Source organism: Pogona vitticeps, chromosome 3, assembly GCF_051106095.1.
Source record: "Pogona vitticeps strain Pit_001003342236 chromosome 3, PviZW2.1, whole genome shotgun sequence".
Classification (NCBI taxonomy): Eukaryota; Metazoa; Chordata; class Lepidosauria; order Squamata; family Agamidae; genus Pogona; species Pogona vitticeps.
The window spans coordinates 4,949,217-4,966,290 of NC_135785.1; the positions used below are offsets into that span (position 1 = coordinate 4,949,217).

The window sequence follows — 17,074 nt, forward strand, 5'->3', positions numbered from 1 at the left end:
CGGGATCTGATGGTTGTTGTGGGTTTTTCAGGCTCTTTGGCCGTGTTCTGAAGGTTGTTCTTCATAATGTTTTGCCCGTCTCTGTGGCCAGCATCCCACACACTACACCAGAACACAGACAAGAGTTCCTACTCCAGTCCTCTGACGATGCCGGCCACAGAGACTGGCGAAACGTCAGGAAGATCAACCTTCAGAACACGACCAAAGAGCCCGAAAAACCCACAACGACTATCAAGCAAGGATTCCTACCTGTTTTCCAGGTTTGCTTGGGAGTGGCCTCCAATCGAGACCATTTTTTCTGAGCTTTGCTCTTGAGGTAGCCCCACCAAAATTCCTTCCTTAATGTGTTTGAACAAACGGGCGTGCATCGGCGAACACAAGAGGAGATAAGGGGCAGAATGGGACCTGAAAACTATACGGGAAAAGATATTTGTGCTTTTGGGGTGTAATAAAAATAGCCGTGGCCCGTCAAGTCAATTCTCACTTACGGCGACCCTTTTCAGGGTTTTCCAAGTACAGTAGAGAGTACTCCGAAGTGTTTTCCCTTTCCCTTCTTCTGGAACTACACAGCTTGCCCAAGGTCTCACAGGCAACTCGCAGGAAGCCCAATCAGGAATCAAGCTCCCAACCAGACAGCTAAATCACCGAGCTTTGCAGCCAGCGGTATACATAGCAGGCTCGGTGGCAGGAATCACTGTCAACATCTTTAAAATGCATGGCTGGAAAGGGGGCCTGTGAGGTCATCCAGTCCAGCCCCTGTCAAGGAGGCCCATTGGTGGAATCGAACTCTCAACGCCTGGCTCCGCAGCCAAAGACCTCAACCACTGAGCTATCAAGCCTGTGTGAGTGTTTTAGATCACAATTCCCACCAGAGTAGACTATGTCTAGATGGGTGGCATATAAATGCAATAAATAAATAAATGCAATAAATAAATAAATGCAATAAATAAATAAATAAATAAAATATCCTGTGGCCAGCGTGGGAGCGTTCTAATCTAAATCCATGCCTCTGGAGTGCCTCAGGCGTGGGTGATAACACCCATCCTGACTGGGTCGTCAGCAAACAGAAGATGGGTGGTAACCCCAACACCCCTAGAACATCACTCAATGGCATTTAACGGTCTTCGGGTCTCCAAAATCAAGAGCCCTCTGTCCACTGTGAAGAATCCTGGGGGACATTTAGGAAGCACCCTTCAAACTCAAGGACTGCAAGGAGATCAATCCTATCTCTTCTGAAGGAAATCAACCCCGAGTGCTCACTGGAAGGACAGATCCTGAAGCGGAGGCTCCAGTACTTTGGCCATCTCATGAGAAGAGAAGACTCCTTGGAAAAGACCCTGATGTTGGTGAAGTGTGAAGGCAAGAGGAGAAGGGGACGACAGAGGACGAGACGGCTGGACAGGGTCACTGAAGCGACCAACATGAATTTGACACAACTCTGGGAGGCCGTGGAAGACAGGAGGGCCTGGCATGCTCCGGTCCATGGGGTCACAAAGAGTCGGACATGACTAAACAACAACTTTAAACTCAGCAGGTGGAACTGCATTGGGTCCCCTTACTTTTATCCCCAGTTCTTGCCCTGCCCTACTGCAAAAAAACAAAAACAAAAAAAACCCTTTAACTGTAAGCTCCTCAGGGCAGAGTCCAGCTCCCATCTGTTTTCCACTTCTTTGTTTTTAATTGCTTATGTTGGTCAGTAAAGTCCTCCCCCCCCCCACAGTGCTGGAAAGGGGCATGCCCTGTTCCAAAACACAACCCACCTCCCCATCACAAGCCCCACAATCAATTGCCGAGGCGGGTGCTAGGCAAAGATTCCTGTTGTGGGGTGGGGGGGCAGAGAACAGGAGAGTGAGCACCCCACGTCTTTGCTCTAGCACAAAAGCTGAGGTGGTTGTGTGTGTCTGGGAGGAGCCTTCTTGCATGAGAGGACAGGAGCAATGAGTGCATTACTCACACTCAGCTAACGCATCCATGGACGCCTGGAGAACCATCGCCAAAAGCTTGGAGGGGCCCCAAGCCGGGTGGAGCGAATGGGGCTGCCGACTTGAGGCCAGGCCAGCGGGCCTCCAGGAGATGGGAGAAACAGAAGAAAAATCAATAATTGAAGGGGGGGGGAATCAATTTGAATCACAATCTAAATAAGCATTTAAAAAAATAATAAATCAAATCCATCCTGTAAAGAAGCTTACCCTAAATGGTGCTTTGGGACTCTACTCTTCCAGCACTGGAGGAAGAAATTAGGAAAGGAGTTTAGAGAGGGTTACGGAGTTCTCCTAGCAAGGCGAGGCGAAAAATCTTTGGGGCCTCTGCGAGCGCCCAGGGGCCAAGGATGGGAAGAAAAGACAAGGAGGAATTCCTGCCAACGTGTGTCGCAAGACTTTAAAGGCCAGGCCCACAAAAGTTTCCCACGTTGCAAAACTCAGCTCAGCTGTATGCAAAATGCCACTGGAAAGGGGCTTGAAAGTCTCGCTGGAAATTCCCTTGAGCCCAACTCAGATCCTAGTCCAGCTAGCCTGATCCGGCAGCAGCAACTCTCTTTTGAGATTCCAGACAGGATCCTACCCAGGCCTGGGTATTGTCCGGTGGATGCCTATCCAAGCCCTATAACCAGGCGTAACTCGGCTTAACTTCCCAAAAGCAGATGTGATTGAGCGTGTTTGCAATGCCGTGGCAGGCAGTGGTTATCTTATCTGCTATCACGGATCAGAAATAACTGATGTTTTGCCAACCGAACTGGGTGCAGGCGCTTGGGCATCCTGCGGATCAAGAACACGTCAAGTGGGAAGGGTTGGGGCTGGCTCCCGGTTTTCAAGGGCACCCTCATCGGGCATCCACCCCTTCCATAGGTCCCAGCACCTGAGCTGCTGTTTTTTCTCTCCTCTCTCCCACTGTTGCTCGCTCGCTTGCTCATCTGTCATCTTTCTTGAGGGATTCTGCTCACCCTCACACTGACCCCACCGGTTTGCACAATTTTGCACAGTGAGGAGAGCAGGTGAGCGAGAGCCTGGATGCACCGGGAAGTAACAGCAACCACTACAAATGTGCTCACTTGCTCACCTTGCACCACAGAAGCGGCAAATGCATGTGGTTCAATAGCAAAGAGAGGAAAATGAATAAGTGTGTATCTGCACATATGCATGTATTTACGTGAATATATTTATATATAAGAGAGAGCCTGACGCCAGACCAAGGACTATAAGCTGACTTCAGTCAAGTCTATTTTAACTGTGAGATCTTTAATATTTACAAAAGCCAGGGTGTGTTTGCATACCGGAACATTCTTAAGAAGAACAACATTCCTGACAAAGTGTATGTGTGTGTGTGTGTTGGACTACAGTTCCCATAGCTATGCTGCCTGGATAATTTTGGGAAGTGTAGTCCAAAACCACTATTCTGCATAACTTTAGTTAAAGCCCTGGAGAAGAAACTTTATTCTGTTCCTTGTATTAAGTAGCTCAAGGAGTCCAACTGAAGGTGAGTTGCAGTACTGCAGTACCCTAAGGGACTGAGCTGCGAGTTCGAATCTCCACATTCCCAGGAGAGCATCACCGATACTCCTACGGGTCCTGTTCTTTCTTCATTTTGCTCTCCCCCTATGCAATACAGGCCATATTAGTTTATTTTACAAGACTGCTGTTGTAAGGATTACAAATGGACCATGACGGGGTGGTCCCAAAAATATTTCTCTGCAAAACCACCACAACAAACTGCTGCCAGTACAGTTGAATTTAAACGTGCGACAGAAAAAAACAGTAGTAAATCAAAAATACCCTGAATTTCCCAGATATCAAGACACAGTCAGACAAGGACAAAAGGACAGACAACCCTTCCAAGCTTGCACTGCCCCCCCCCCCCGATTTCTTCAGCACAGCGCTAACCAGGAAACCTGATTCCCATTTCAATAGTAGCGGCTGCAAAACGGTTCCCGTGTCAGCCAGATGGATCTTCGAGACCTCCACTGAGACCCGTGATTCACCCCAGTCGTCGGAACAGGAAAAGTAAGGCAATCCCCCCCCCCAATACCGGATCAAGAATAAGTCCCACTCCGCCCAGCAAGGCTGCCTCCAACGCTGGACAGACAGACCATCTCGGGACCATCTGTGCCAAGCGCCTGACATTCACAGATACACTGCTTCTGCAAGTGGAAGCTCCATCAAGCAATCACGGCTGCCCAATACTGTTAAGGAACATCCATTCAACCCCACTGCCGCCTTGCTTACTTTTTTAAAAAATAAGGAATACATGTTTATAATTCAGAACCCCCCCCCCAAACTGCCTGCCTTTCTGCCCGCCTGCTTCCCACCCGCTCGCCCCCCACGCCAGCCAGCCAGCCAGCCAGCATCAAGTCCGCCGCTTCCGTTTTCCAACGAGGAGTTCGGTCCTGCCAGTTTGTTTGAAGAATCCAGACTCCGGATCTTCGTGCTAGCCCTTTGGCCCCAGCTGGCCACGCCTCCTCCTCCTCCTCCTCCTTCTCCTCTCTCTCCCTCCCTCCCTCCCGCGTGCCCCGCCTTCCCTCCTCCCTCCTCCTCCCCTCCTAAGCCCCACCTCCCTTTCTCCTCGCGCGCTCTCTCCGCGGCCGCCATTTCGCGGCTCTCGTCCGCCGCTTCCCGCCAAAAGCTCCACATCATGGACGCCGCGCGTCAGCGTGGGCAGAGACAAAGAGCCCCGTGGCGTCGCTGCCCTCTTTTCCCTCAAAAGGGAGCAGCCGAGTAGCGGCCGGCGGAGCGCGTTCCCTCAGCCTTCTTTCTTTCTTTTTTAATTAAAATAATAATAATCCATTTATTTATTGTATGGAAAAGTACACCTCACATGTATTAAAGGCGGTCGGGGTGGGGGTTGGGTGGGAAAGACAAACACGTGCCTTATTTACAGCCGGCCGGATCCGAGGTATTTGCTCACGAGTAACCTCATGGCGTTTAATAGGTCTTCACTCCGAAGGAAGTGTTTAAAAGGTCACTTTTCGGGCGCAACAGTGCTCCTTTCGCGATTCATTTTACTCTGCTGGAAAAACATGTTTTAATCTTGGCTAGATTGCCTTTTCTAAACCTGTATTTTTTCTCCCGTGGGATTTTTTAATTTTATTTCAAACATCCCCACACCCACACACACCTCCTAAGGAAGAACCCAGAGTGGCTTACATCATTAAAAAAATTTAATGCTTTAAAAATGAATTATTCAAATATTAATCAAATGAATAAACTATGACAAGCAACAAAATGCAAACTATGTTGCTTTAAATAATATTTCCGGTCCAAGATGCCAGGTTCCCAGTCTGAATGTTTTGTTTAAGGTAATCTAAGACACGGGTTCAAGAAGATTCAAGCCAGAGACCATGGTCCAAAGAACAGGCTTCTTAGGGGACTATAAACCCCATTGAATTTTATGGGGTGTCTGAGTACACTTAGGATTGTTCTGAATTTGGGAATGCTGCCAGCTCCATATTTGTGATGTGACTGAGCAGCTTTTGCTTCCTAGAGAGTAAATCATCTTAAAATAATAGGCAAACACACTCACTTGTATGTGTGTTTACTGAGAAGCAAGTCCCACAGAGTTTAGTGGGGCGGATGTTCCATAAATGAATTTAAGGTGGCCCTTTGACAGCATAGGCTTAACCCTTTGGGATTTCTGACTTGTAGCGACGTCTCTATTGGAAGATCTCTGGAAGAGGGGAACCACTCCATCCTGCTGTTAAAGAGAGCAATACACCTCTCCAACTCTCACATAAAACCACACACAAAGAAGAGACTTGAAGCAACAGCAGGAATGCACTTCCATGTTTCAAGAAGGGCTTTCCACATTTCTCCCAGCTTCCAAAATGCCTTTGAAAAGACTCATTATTTGCACAACACAGATATGGTATTCCATAGGCTTTGTGCTTGGTTCCAGCTTCCGCATAACTTTGACCATAGGCAGCTGGAGCGCAGGGTGGCCTCATGACCTCCTTTAGGAAGGCAGTCCTCTATTGGAAGGGTTGCCAGGAGATAATTCCCCCACCAAAGATGTCTTCCCCTGTGCTATCCCATCTGACTTAATGATAACCAAAAGGATGGTGATCAAGGGCCAGGTTGTTGCGGTGGCTAGACAACTAACTCAAAGTCGTCTGGGAACATTCTTCCCAACTGGAGCGAGGGGGCAATCCGACAAGGACATAAAGATTGCATGGGTCATGGTGGAAACAGTGGCTTCCAGGATGTGATCTTTAAAGCAACCTTTTTGTCCAGTCCCGATTACACCAGCCCACTCCAAAAAAAGATCAGTCTGACAGCTTAACCAGAATGGTTTGGAAAGGGGACAGAAGAGGGTCGGGTTGGTTTGCAATCTGCTGCTGTACATGGTCTGGTCATTGGCAAATAGGGTGAACCAGATTGTGCTGTCAACAATTCAAAGTGGGCTCGGAAAACACCATCTGAGCACACCCTGACATGCACTGTAGTTCTATTTATATTACTTTAAAAATTGCAATGCATTCCAATTTTGCATCTGTACAATTACTGTTTCTAAACTGATGCCAAACGGTATCCTCTTTGGTCCTTTTTGGACATGTACAGTGCATATCCTCCCTTTTGATAATGGGTCCGCAGCCACTGAGCTGCAGAGTCTACAAATTTTCAACACTTTTTCATGCAAATGGCGGGGGGGGGGAGGCAACTGGGTCCCTGGATGGACCTGTTGATTTTGGCCACTGCTGACTAAGCTCATTTCAGTTGTAATATTTGATCCTAATTTTCAAGACATTGTTTCTTCCTGAGAGATTAGACTGTTTCAGATTTCTTTTGAACCTTCTTCCTCCAGGGTGGAGTTTGGGGGGGGTCTTCAACCCTTCATGGTCTCCCTTCCCTCTTGTAATTACCCAGATTCACCTTCATTCTCTTTTCTGTGTCGCCTCCCCTCCTGGCTGCTTCCAGCTAAGGTTAATAAAATAGGCTACATAATCTGAGCACATTTGGATCAGAACATAGGAAATCCACAGGGATAAAATGGGCCTAAAAACTGAATTTTTAATGCACACTACAAGCACGCCATTGCCCCACATAGACATTTTTACCTGATTTAACACACTAAGCTCCTTCCTAAAATATGCCAGATGCCCAAAAAGACAAGAAAACAGCTGGCAGATCTAACCTCAGTGATGTCTATGGGGAAAATTAAAACAGTGCTTGTCAAACTGCTGGAAGTCATTTAAACTCCTATAAATGAGTCACGTTTATCCCTTATATGAAAATCAGCACATAGCATCTTACCTCTGATCTTTCCTACATTATCAAGTTTCTGTTGACCCATTTTCTGAAAATATAGACCAATTAGTTGTGGGAAAGCAATCAATTAATCCAACCAAATTTTAACACAGACCCATGACTGTGATCCTGTAATTTTCAGAGCAAAGCACCTGCTTTTCTTGAATTCCCCCCGCCATAAGTGGTGAAGAATGATTGCCATAAATCCAGTCATCTGCCAGAGATGCATTAAACATGTATGCTTCCCCCATTCTTGGTTGCTGTGAGATGGTCTCCACTTAGCCCTCCATCCATACTGAAACATTGACACTGCACCGCACGTCACTTTGAGAACCTGGGATCCAATGGCGATCTATGTTTCCCCTCTCCAATATATTGCAAAAATAACAAGAAAAATCCTTGAGCATCTCAGAAACACTCTGTGCTCCCCTTCCTTTGTGGAATTCTTTTAACGATGTCGCACAAACATGAGCATCGAAAGCAGAATTTGCATTGATGCAAGTCATCTCGTCACACCCACCCACTGTGTGAACCAAGGAGACTTGTTCTTAGGCTGGAAACAAGGGCAGATGCATAAAAAGCAGAAGATTACAGCAGGTGTCACGTGCTAAACTTTTATCTTGTGAAATTCCCTCTTTTTTCCACAGCTGAAGACACTGGAGCCCTGTCCTCTTTCCATGTGGCCACCCTGAACTGCGCCATGTGTGAATACGGGAAGTGAAAAACAGCAACGCTCACACTCCCCTCCCCACACACACAATTTTTAAATAGCTTATTTTGGCAACCGGCCAGGAGAATAAAGTACAGGCTGGGCCTGTAAACTGCTGGCTGCTTGGCAACCCTACCACCTACCGGCTGCTAGTCTTGTTCTTGCTACTTCACTTAGAGGGCTGCCTGTCCCACAAAGGCTGGTATATATTGCTCGGTCCAGGACAGGGTGTAAGAAAGGCTGGACCCTTTGGGGGCTCCGTAGGACACGACTTGCCCTGTATTGATGCCAAGCGACGGCCATATGCTGAGATTGGTCCTCTCTCCCCCTCGGAAAAGCTAGCTGCAGATGTCTTGGAATACGCAACCTGTTTGCTGCTCCAGATATTTAAGACTGTCGCTTTGGAAGAGTAACCGTGTTCGTCCGTGCAAGCGTGCCGAGCAACATTGGCCAGATATTGAAGGGGAGAGCTGTTTTCTGATGCAGAGAGTAGTTACTCTGGCCGTTTGTAAAGGCACTCTTTCCACTCTTGCCAGAGCAGCTGGCCCCCAGCCAGTGCCCCTGGATGCCATTCCCAGCAATATTTAGCCGATTATGGTGGTTGTTAATTGGGCTCTAATGCCAGTAATGCCAAACACAGCAAGCCCTGTCACTGTGACTTACTGAGGGAACTTATGAATTCCAGGAGGGAAGTAAAAGTTCCCATTGAAGCGATTAAATCTCATTTTCCCCAGAGTTGTTTTGATTGTGAATTGGGTTCATCCCTTATGTTCCATCCATGGGCAAGGAATACCATTAGGACGCATACTCTGCCTTGCCATAAAGTTGGCATTCCTAATATTGCTTGCCTAAACGATATTGGATCAAGTAACTAAAGCTTCCAATGTGCCTGGTTCACTCTCTCCCCAAGACCCATCTCAGCACTCCTGCTTTGATCCAGATGCACATAACCCAGCTGCAGTTTATTAAAATTAAAATTTAAAAAGCAGACATTTTGGTCATAGATCTTCCCTTGTCGTTTCTGCAATGCTTCGAGCTGGATAGGAGGGAGACGGATGCACATAGAGCGTATGCCTCCTGCGGAACCCCTATAATCAGGTATGACATGCTCTGTTGAGGGAAGAGGGTGCGACACGCAATGACAGGTTCATTTGCATGCACCCCAATTATTCACACCTACTAATGGAGAAATAGTTGCCCATTGGATAGGGCTTGGGCCACACTTACTTCCAGCCCGTCAGGTTCCAGCCCTTCTGGATGCAGCTGCCTTGCTCATGTGGCCGGGTTTGGTGACAGCCGAGCAGACCCGCCTCCTTGAAGGTGGTGGCCCAGGGGGAGAACGGTGGTCCAGAGCAACTCGGCCTCCCTCCCTCCGTGTAAACAAAGTGGGCAGGCAGACCACATGGAAGGGGAAGCAACCCCAAAGCAGCACAATAGTATGTTTCCCCAAAAATAAGACAGGGTCTTATATTCATTTTTGCTCCAAAAAACACACATTAGGGCTTATTTTCAGGGGATGTTTTATTTTTTATTCATGGACAACCATCTACTGTACATTGATTCAAAGACAGTCATGTCATCATGTTCTGGTTGCTGCACAAGGGTAGAGGGTGGGGTTTCACTTAACTGGGGCTTATTTTGGGGGTAGGGCTTATACGAGGGTGACGTGGTGGCGCTGCGGGTTAAACAGCAGAAGATCAGAAGACCTGCAGTCGTAAGATTGAATCCACACTAAGGAGTGAGCTTGTCCCAGCTTCTGCCAACCTAGCGGTTCGAAAGCATGCAAAATGCAAAAGGCGAGTAGATAAATAGGTACCACCTCAATGGGAAGGTAACGGTGTTCCGTGTCTAGTCATGCTGGCCACGTGACCACGGAAGATGGTCTTCAGACAACGCTGGCTCTATGGGTTGGAAACGGGGATGAGCACCGCACCCCCTAGAGTCAGACACGACTGGACTCAGTGACAAGGGCAACCTTTACCTTTACCTAAGGCTTCTATGACAAGCATCCTGAAAAATCCTGCTAGGGCTTATTTTCAGTTTAGGTCTTATTTTCGGGGGGAAAGGCTACTTGCCTTACCCTGGGTGCCAGCAACCCACGTCACGCCATGGGGCATGGGTTTGCAGCATTGTGCTGCAGTTACTGTACTACAATTCTCCCTTTGTCCTTGAACCTGCCACGTAGCTGCTATTTCAAGAGGCTGTATGACTGGTCTAGCGAAGAAAGAATCCACATTTAAGGAACATGATGGGACTTGAGAGAGGATGAGAAGGAAGGTTGCTAAGGAATTTATAATTAATTTTGTGTTATTAAGTCAATTTCGAGTTACGTATAGTGATACATCTCAGGGTTTTCTAGCTAAAAAGTATGTATGCAGGAGTAGTTTATCAGAGCCTTCTGGGCTCTGATAGCTTGCCCAAGGGAGCCCAGGCAAGCTTAAGAAGCATAGTGAGGAATTGTAGTCCAGATTACTGATTTAGCCAATGAGCTATCCAGACAGCTCAGGAATTTATAGGCATCTGGATTTCAGAAGTCAGAACCTGGCGAAGTAAGCTGCATGAACATGAATGCACATGTAACACATGGTGGGAGCAGACCGCTCCTTTTCACAGTAGCATGCTCTTCCACAAAAGTGGCCAGTGGCAAACCTATGCAGAGTGCATTACATTCGTCTGTCTCTGGGCCCACTCAATGTATTCCTCCTAACTTGTGGTCCCCACACTGTGGCCATGGTTTATATAGTTTGATAGTGTAGATATTCACAAAGGCTTTCACGGCCGGGATCTACTGGTTGTTGTGGGTTTTTCGGGCTCTTTGGCCATATTCTGAAGGTTGTTCTTCCTAAAGTTTTGCCAGTCTCCGGTATCTTCAGAGGACAGGAGTAGCACTCTGTGCTCTGGTGCAGTTTGTTTGGGAGTTGAGTATTTATAGCTGTGGGATCAGCTTTTGTCCTTCTCAGGAGATGGGCGATTATGGTGATCAGTGTGTTTTGTTGTGGGTGTATTGTTGTGACAATACACATACTCTCCTCCTTATCACAATACTGTGATATGTGTTGTGATAATACACATACTCTCCTCCTTATCACAACAATACAGCCACAACAAAAACACACTGATCACCACAATTACCCATCTCCTGAAAAGGACAAAAGCGGATCCCACAGTTATATACTCAACTCCCAAACAAACTGCACCAGAGCACAGAGTGTTACTCCTGTCCTCTGAAGATGCCAGCTACAGAGACTGGCGAAACGTTAGGAAGAACAACCTTCAGAACACGGCCAAAGAGCTCGAAAAACCCACAACAACCTGCGAGTGGAGACTTGCAAATGTACCTTCCTATCTCGTAGGATGTAGCAGATGGCCTCTTGGTAAGATAGTCACATGAATGGAGGATAGAGCTTCCATGTCTTTACTATTGTGTCAATAAGGAACTTTCAGCAAGTTAACACCTGGTGAAATCTCCATTTGCATACAGCTATTAAAAGGGCAGCGCTCCTGCCGAAATGTCTTGTACTCTGTTTCTTATGGCATTGGCCATTCAACATGTTAGCATCTTCCAGGGATGAGTTCCAGAGTGTCCTGTTCTGCACATACTATACCACTCTGGTGAATCCATAGTAGAGTCTAGCAGTGGGTAGGGATACCACATGGCTGTTACACCATTTCAGCAGACATATTAGAATTAACTTTTGTCTTTCTCCTTTTGAAACCAAAGGAAACCACTTCTCTTGGGTCTGTTTTAGTTCCTCTTGCAGCTTTCACTTTCTTTCTCCACCACAACCCTTAGTAGCCCCAATCTGCTGTGTTCCCACCACAGGACAGGAAAGACAAGGGGAGACAAGAGTCTATATTTGCCATATTTGGCCTCTTAAGTAAGATCCAGAGCTTAGAAGAGGGGCTGGGGATTTATGGGAGTCCAAAAATTGAACTTTTCCAACTTCTGAAGATTTTCCACCTTTTTTAAAACACCCAGATTGCTCAATAAGCTCAGTGGTTTAGTGGGTTGGGAGTTTGACCCCCATCCTGCCACCTCAACAGGGGCAGGACTTGGATGATCCATAGGGTCATGAGTCATCCATAAGGTTTCGGTCTGCAATTCTAAGATGATCATGATGATTATCCCCCCCCCCCTTTTGTCTCTCTTACATTCATTAGCTGTCCTGCTTCCTTTCTTAAATTAGTCAGGAAAACTGTAGAGCAGTGAACCCACCTCACTTCCTTTCACCCAGAAAAAAAACCTAAGCATTTTGGGTGGGCTCTTGACTTTATTTACACATCAAAGATAGACTGGCAAACAAGCAACTCAAGTCAATCAACACGCTAGAAGGCCCTTGGAGGGAGGAGGGTAACCAGGATGCTGAAGGCTCTGGAATTCAAGGCTGATGAGAAGCCGTTATGGAAATTGGGTATGTTTAGCCCGGAGAAGACAAGGTTGAGGGGTTAGTAGGACAGCCATGTTCAGATACTGGAAGGGCTGTCATGCGAAAAGTGGAAAAAAGTTGTATGTGTCGCTTCACTGGGCAGGAAATGAACTAATGGATTCACATTACAAGAAAGGAAATTTCATGTATACATTAGTGGAACTTCATGATGGCAAGATCTATTTCTATACTGTAACCAACTCCATCGGAAGATGGTGGACTCTTCAAATCATAGACTCATGGAGTTGGAAGGGGAATGTAAGGCCATCAAGTCCAATCCTCTGCTCAGTGATTTCCCATTGACAGAGCTATTGGAGACCGATGTACAGTATCTCTCCATGTATCATACAAAAATAGGACTAAGGTGAGAGAGGGATAGAAATTGTTGGAGAAAAAAGCAGTGATATAAGATAAGCCAAGAACAGCCTAAGCACTGTGAGGAAGGACAATGATTTTAAATAAATATTGAGAAAAATTAAAGAACAAAGTACAAAAGCAGGATTACAGTTGAACATTTAGAAGACAAAAATCACAACTACTATTACATAACTTTAATGTTAATAATTAATAAATCAAGATAGTTAGAAGATTATCTACACCTTGGTTTGCTCATCAATCCAAATGCAGACTGTGACTAAAAATCAAAAGAAGACTGAAATTTGGAAAGCAGCTGTAAAAGAGTTTGAAAAGGTCTTAAGAGTAAACACGTGTCACTGGAGATCAAGGGCAATGGATGTGAAAGCTGGAGAGTGATGAAGGCTGACAGGAAAATAATAAAAATCAGTTGTTGGAGTGTTTTATAGATACCCTCGACCACAAGAAACACAAATAAGTTTAAGCTGAAGTGATTGTACTTTGACACAACATGAGAAAGTAAAACTCACTGGAAAGACAATACTGCTGGAAAAGGTAAAGGCAGCAGGAAAAGAGGAAGAGTGAGCACGGGATGGATTGACTCAATAAAGGAAGCCCATGTCCTCGAATTTGCAAGACCCAAGCAGTTAAATTATTGTATTACTATTTCTTAAGACAGTTTTCACTCCTGCTTCATCTAACTTTCCCTGTGATACATTCTGCATTACAAATGGAACAGACGAGGTAGAAAAATACAGCCGTGTCTGACACCTTTTAAAGACATCTAGTGTAGGCCAAAAGAGTATTTTCCATCATTTGTATATTCACAACTATCAGAAATGCAGAAAGAAGAGTAAAGTATTAAGCCGTTCTAGATGACTGCATTCCCACCCCTTCATGGTATATACAGCAACCAGCTGTATAATATGGTTTTAATTTTGAAAATGGGAAGGGGAAGCTCTGTTTCCCTTCCTCTTTCTGTCTGCTGCTCTGATCTAATTAACATCTCCTACAGTTCCACTTAAAAAAAGAGAGGCATTAATCAATCAAGTTCTCCGTTCTCTATGATTTAGCATAGGCTGCAATACTGTTCACATTTCTTTGGCCATAAATCCTGATGATTTCAGGGAATGAACATTTATAGATGTCCTTCACATGATGGCTTCCGATGCTTGGCCCATGGGAATGATGGGAATTGTAGTCCAATACACCTGTAAGGCGCTAGGTCATTGAAGGCTATACCCAGAGGATAGGCCAAGATGTGGAATCTGTATGGCACTCTAAATGTTGGACTCTTAACTCCCATGAGGCCAAGCCAACGTGGTCACCGAAGAGGAATTAGAACTCTAGCTTATGAACTAAATGCTAATGCGTTCATGCTGGTTCTCCTTGCAGGGAATGAATCAAGTGACTTAGGTTCCCAAATGCTATTTTTTTAAAAAACACGCATGTATCTAGTTTAGAATAAAGAAGGCATACCCATTCAGAGCAAACATACAGTAGGACTCCCTTACCTGCAGGATCAATATTCACTGGTTCACTTATCCACGGTATTAATAATAATAAAAAAGAACTTAGAAATATATATTTCTAAAGATGAAGTTACCATAACTGGCCACTAGAGAGAGCTAGAGACCATGCATTCCCTATTAAAAGAGTGTTTGCTATACATATTCCTCTTTTTCAGAATCTGCGGTGGGTGGGGGGCTTAGAACCGATTCCCCAGGGGATGCAAGGATCTACTGTATTTGCATACCTGCTATGGAGCGGCATAGTGGCTTCTTTGTGTTCTGCAGATTTTGGTTCAGTTTGAACAAATTCCAGGGAGGCAGCCGTATCAAGTTGCCGCAGCAAAAGCAAGCCATTCATTTCCAGCTCTTTTATCTTTACAAATGTCAACATACATTTTCGCACTGACGGGCTGAGAGTCCAGCAATTTCAAAGGAACCTCCTTGAACAGCATATTCCAAAGATGCACCACAAGTGCATTTTCCAAGTTCTTTTAAGTCCAATGACCCTCTGTTGCACTCAAATCCAGGCAAAATATGTAGAGAGGATCAGAAGGAGTTGGAAATCTTGGGCCCATTTAATGGGAATGAAGCCCTGTTAAAATAGGCAGAGCCTATTTTAGAATACATTTCTAGAATTGGATTGTCTTCAGTGCTTTTATTCCAGAACGGGCATACACACTGCACCCAGAAACAAGAGAGAGCTCAAAAAAAATAAATAAATAAATCTGGAGTTCTTGCCTCTGCTTTTCAACTTTAACCACTAGTCTTCGCTTCTCTTTGAGAACAAGGAAATGTCCCACCTCCAGTTTCCTCTTCTGCCCCCTCCTCCCGCCCTATCCTGAAGCAGAAGGTTGTGGGGATGGAAGTTATAATTGCACACCACTCTTCTGCCATTAAACCCTCTGCCCCCTTCCGGCTATACATCAAAGTGCTAATAATAACAATTCTTCTGCACATTCCCTGGTGCTTTTTAATAGCAAGGCTGGACGGTTTGTTGTGGCTGCACAATGGAAAGGATGTTTGAGGGAAGGCAGCTCTCAGACGGCGCACAGCTGGTTTCCGGCAGACATAAGTAACACACCACTGACGTTGTAAACAACCTTCTCGAAGCTGGTGACCCGTCAGATGTGTTGGGTCCAATACTGGGATGTAGCTTGAAGAAGGCTCTTCTTCATGGGATTCCAACTTGAGGTGCAGGATAGTACGATGAACGTATTTGCCAGATCTAATTCCATCATCTCCATGTTCAGCTGAGTCACCGGGTTGCAAACTAATTAAAGCAAATCTATTTCATTTGCTTCATGAACAGTAACGCTTGGCTTTTAAATGCATGCATGCCTCCACCACTTTTTCCTCCAGGGAATTCAAGTTAGTGCTTTGCAAAGTATGCAATCATTTGCCTTTCCCCTGTTCACTGCACAACAACCCTCCCGGTAGGATAGGCTGAGAAAGAGAGAGAGAGAGAGAGTAACTGACCAAGCCCACTTAGCAGGCTTCCTGCAGACCGGGGTCTTGAACCCTGAACTGGTAAATTTTATTTTTTGGACTGCCGCTCCCAGAATGCCCCAGCAAGGTGTATTTATAGTAAAAAAAGGTACCTTTTTTTTTCAAGGGATGGTCGTCCCAGTTCTAGTTCAGCAGCAACTGGACATTCCCTGACCTTCTATCCTCCAAAAGGGTGGGATTACAATTTCCATCATCTTGAGACTTTTTTTTCCCCCAGATGAAGATTTATTGTGGAATCATGGCGAGTGATTCACCCAGGTTTTACAGGAGATCCAAAGATCCTGGTCTGCATTTGCAATCCTCCTGCATTTTCCCCGAGTGCTGCTTCTAACCTTTTTTTCTTACCCAGAGAGGATTTTTGTTTTAGATAGATGGATGCAAGAACACCTACCGGTTGCCAACGCTGCTCTTGAGCAATGTTCAGGCAAGATCTATGCGCTGGCTGAGTGCCTATGTGGAGGGGTTTGGTATTGCATGGGCTAATGTTTCTCCCCCCCCCCCCTTTCCAAACACAGAATCTCTAAATATTCATCATCACATTTCTGCACAAAACACATGGTCCGTTTGGACCCGTCACGCTCTCTTGGCCTCCCTTTACCTCACGGGTCCGTTTTGAGGATTTTAAAAAAGGGAACTAGAGAAAGAGAACAAGGAACAGTGTAGCTTGTTTGACCTCCTCCCTGGAGAAACAGCAGGATGTGGATGGCATAAATAGAATGGCCGTTGTCACTGGCGAAGTCTATATATAAAACAGAATGAAGTGGCTAGATGGACCGAAGTACTTACGTGGGTGTTGAGGAGAAAACTTTTCCCTTGGTCTGTTACGACCCGCCCACAAGGAGGAAAAAATGAAGACCTGTCCCATCAGGGAGAGATGGGTCTTGTTGTTCAAGCTTTCCATTTGAACAAAGAGAGGAGAAGCAGAGCTTGGAAGTAACTAGTTATGAGTTATATAGGTACCCTTAACTAGTTATTTTGTCAGTAACCCAGATGCAGCGGATGCGTTCAGAATATAATAAGGCGTAGCCACAGGTCAAACAGCGACGTCTACGTTGGCTTGGGCATGTCGTGAGAATGACTGACGGTCGGATTCCAAAAGATCTCCTGGATGGAGAATGAGTGCAGGGAAATCACCCCAGAGGGAGACCTCAGTTGCGATACAAGGAGATCTGCAAGTGGGATCTGAAGGCCTTAGGAATGGACCTCAACAGATGGGAAACCCTGACCTCTGAGCGCTCAGCCTGGAGGCAGGCGTTGCATTACGGCCTCTCCCAATTTGAAGAGACCCTTGTCCAGCAGGCCGAGGCAAAGAGGCAGTCCCAAAACAAGCAA

The 17,074-nt window shown here is 45.9% G+C and overlaps 1 long non-coding RNA gene across 1 annotated transcript; it reads right to left on the reverse strand.

Moving 5' to 3' along the window:
- Positions 1-14,589: 14,589 nt before the first annotated feature.
- On the reverse strand, positions 14,590-16,369 carry LOC140706086 (uncharacterized). Its single transcript, XR_013543240.1, has 2 exons — positions 15,835-16,369; positions 14,590-15,679 (listed from the first exon to the last, which is right to left on the reverse strand). It is a non-coding gene; the product is annotated as an uncharacterized LOC140706086 (long non-coding RNA).
- Between the last annotated feature and the right edge of the window lie 705 nt (positions 16,370-17,074).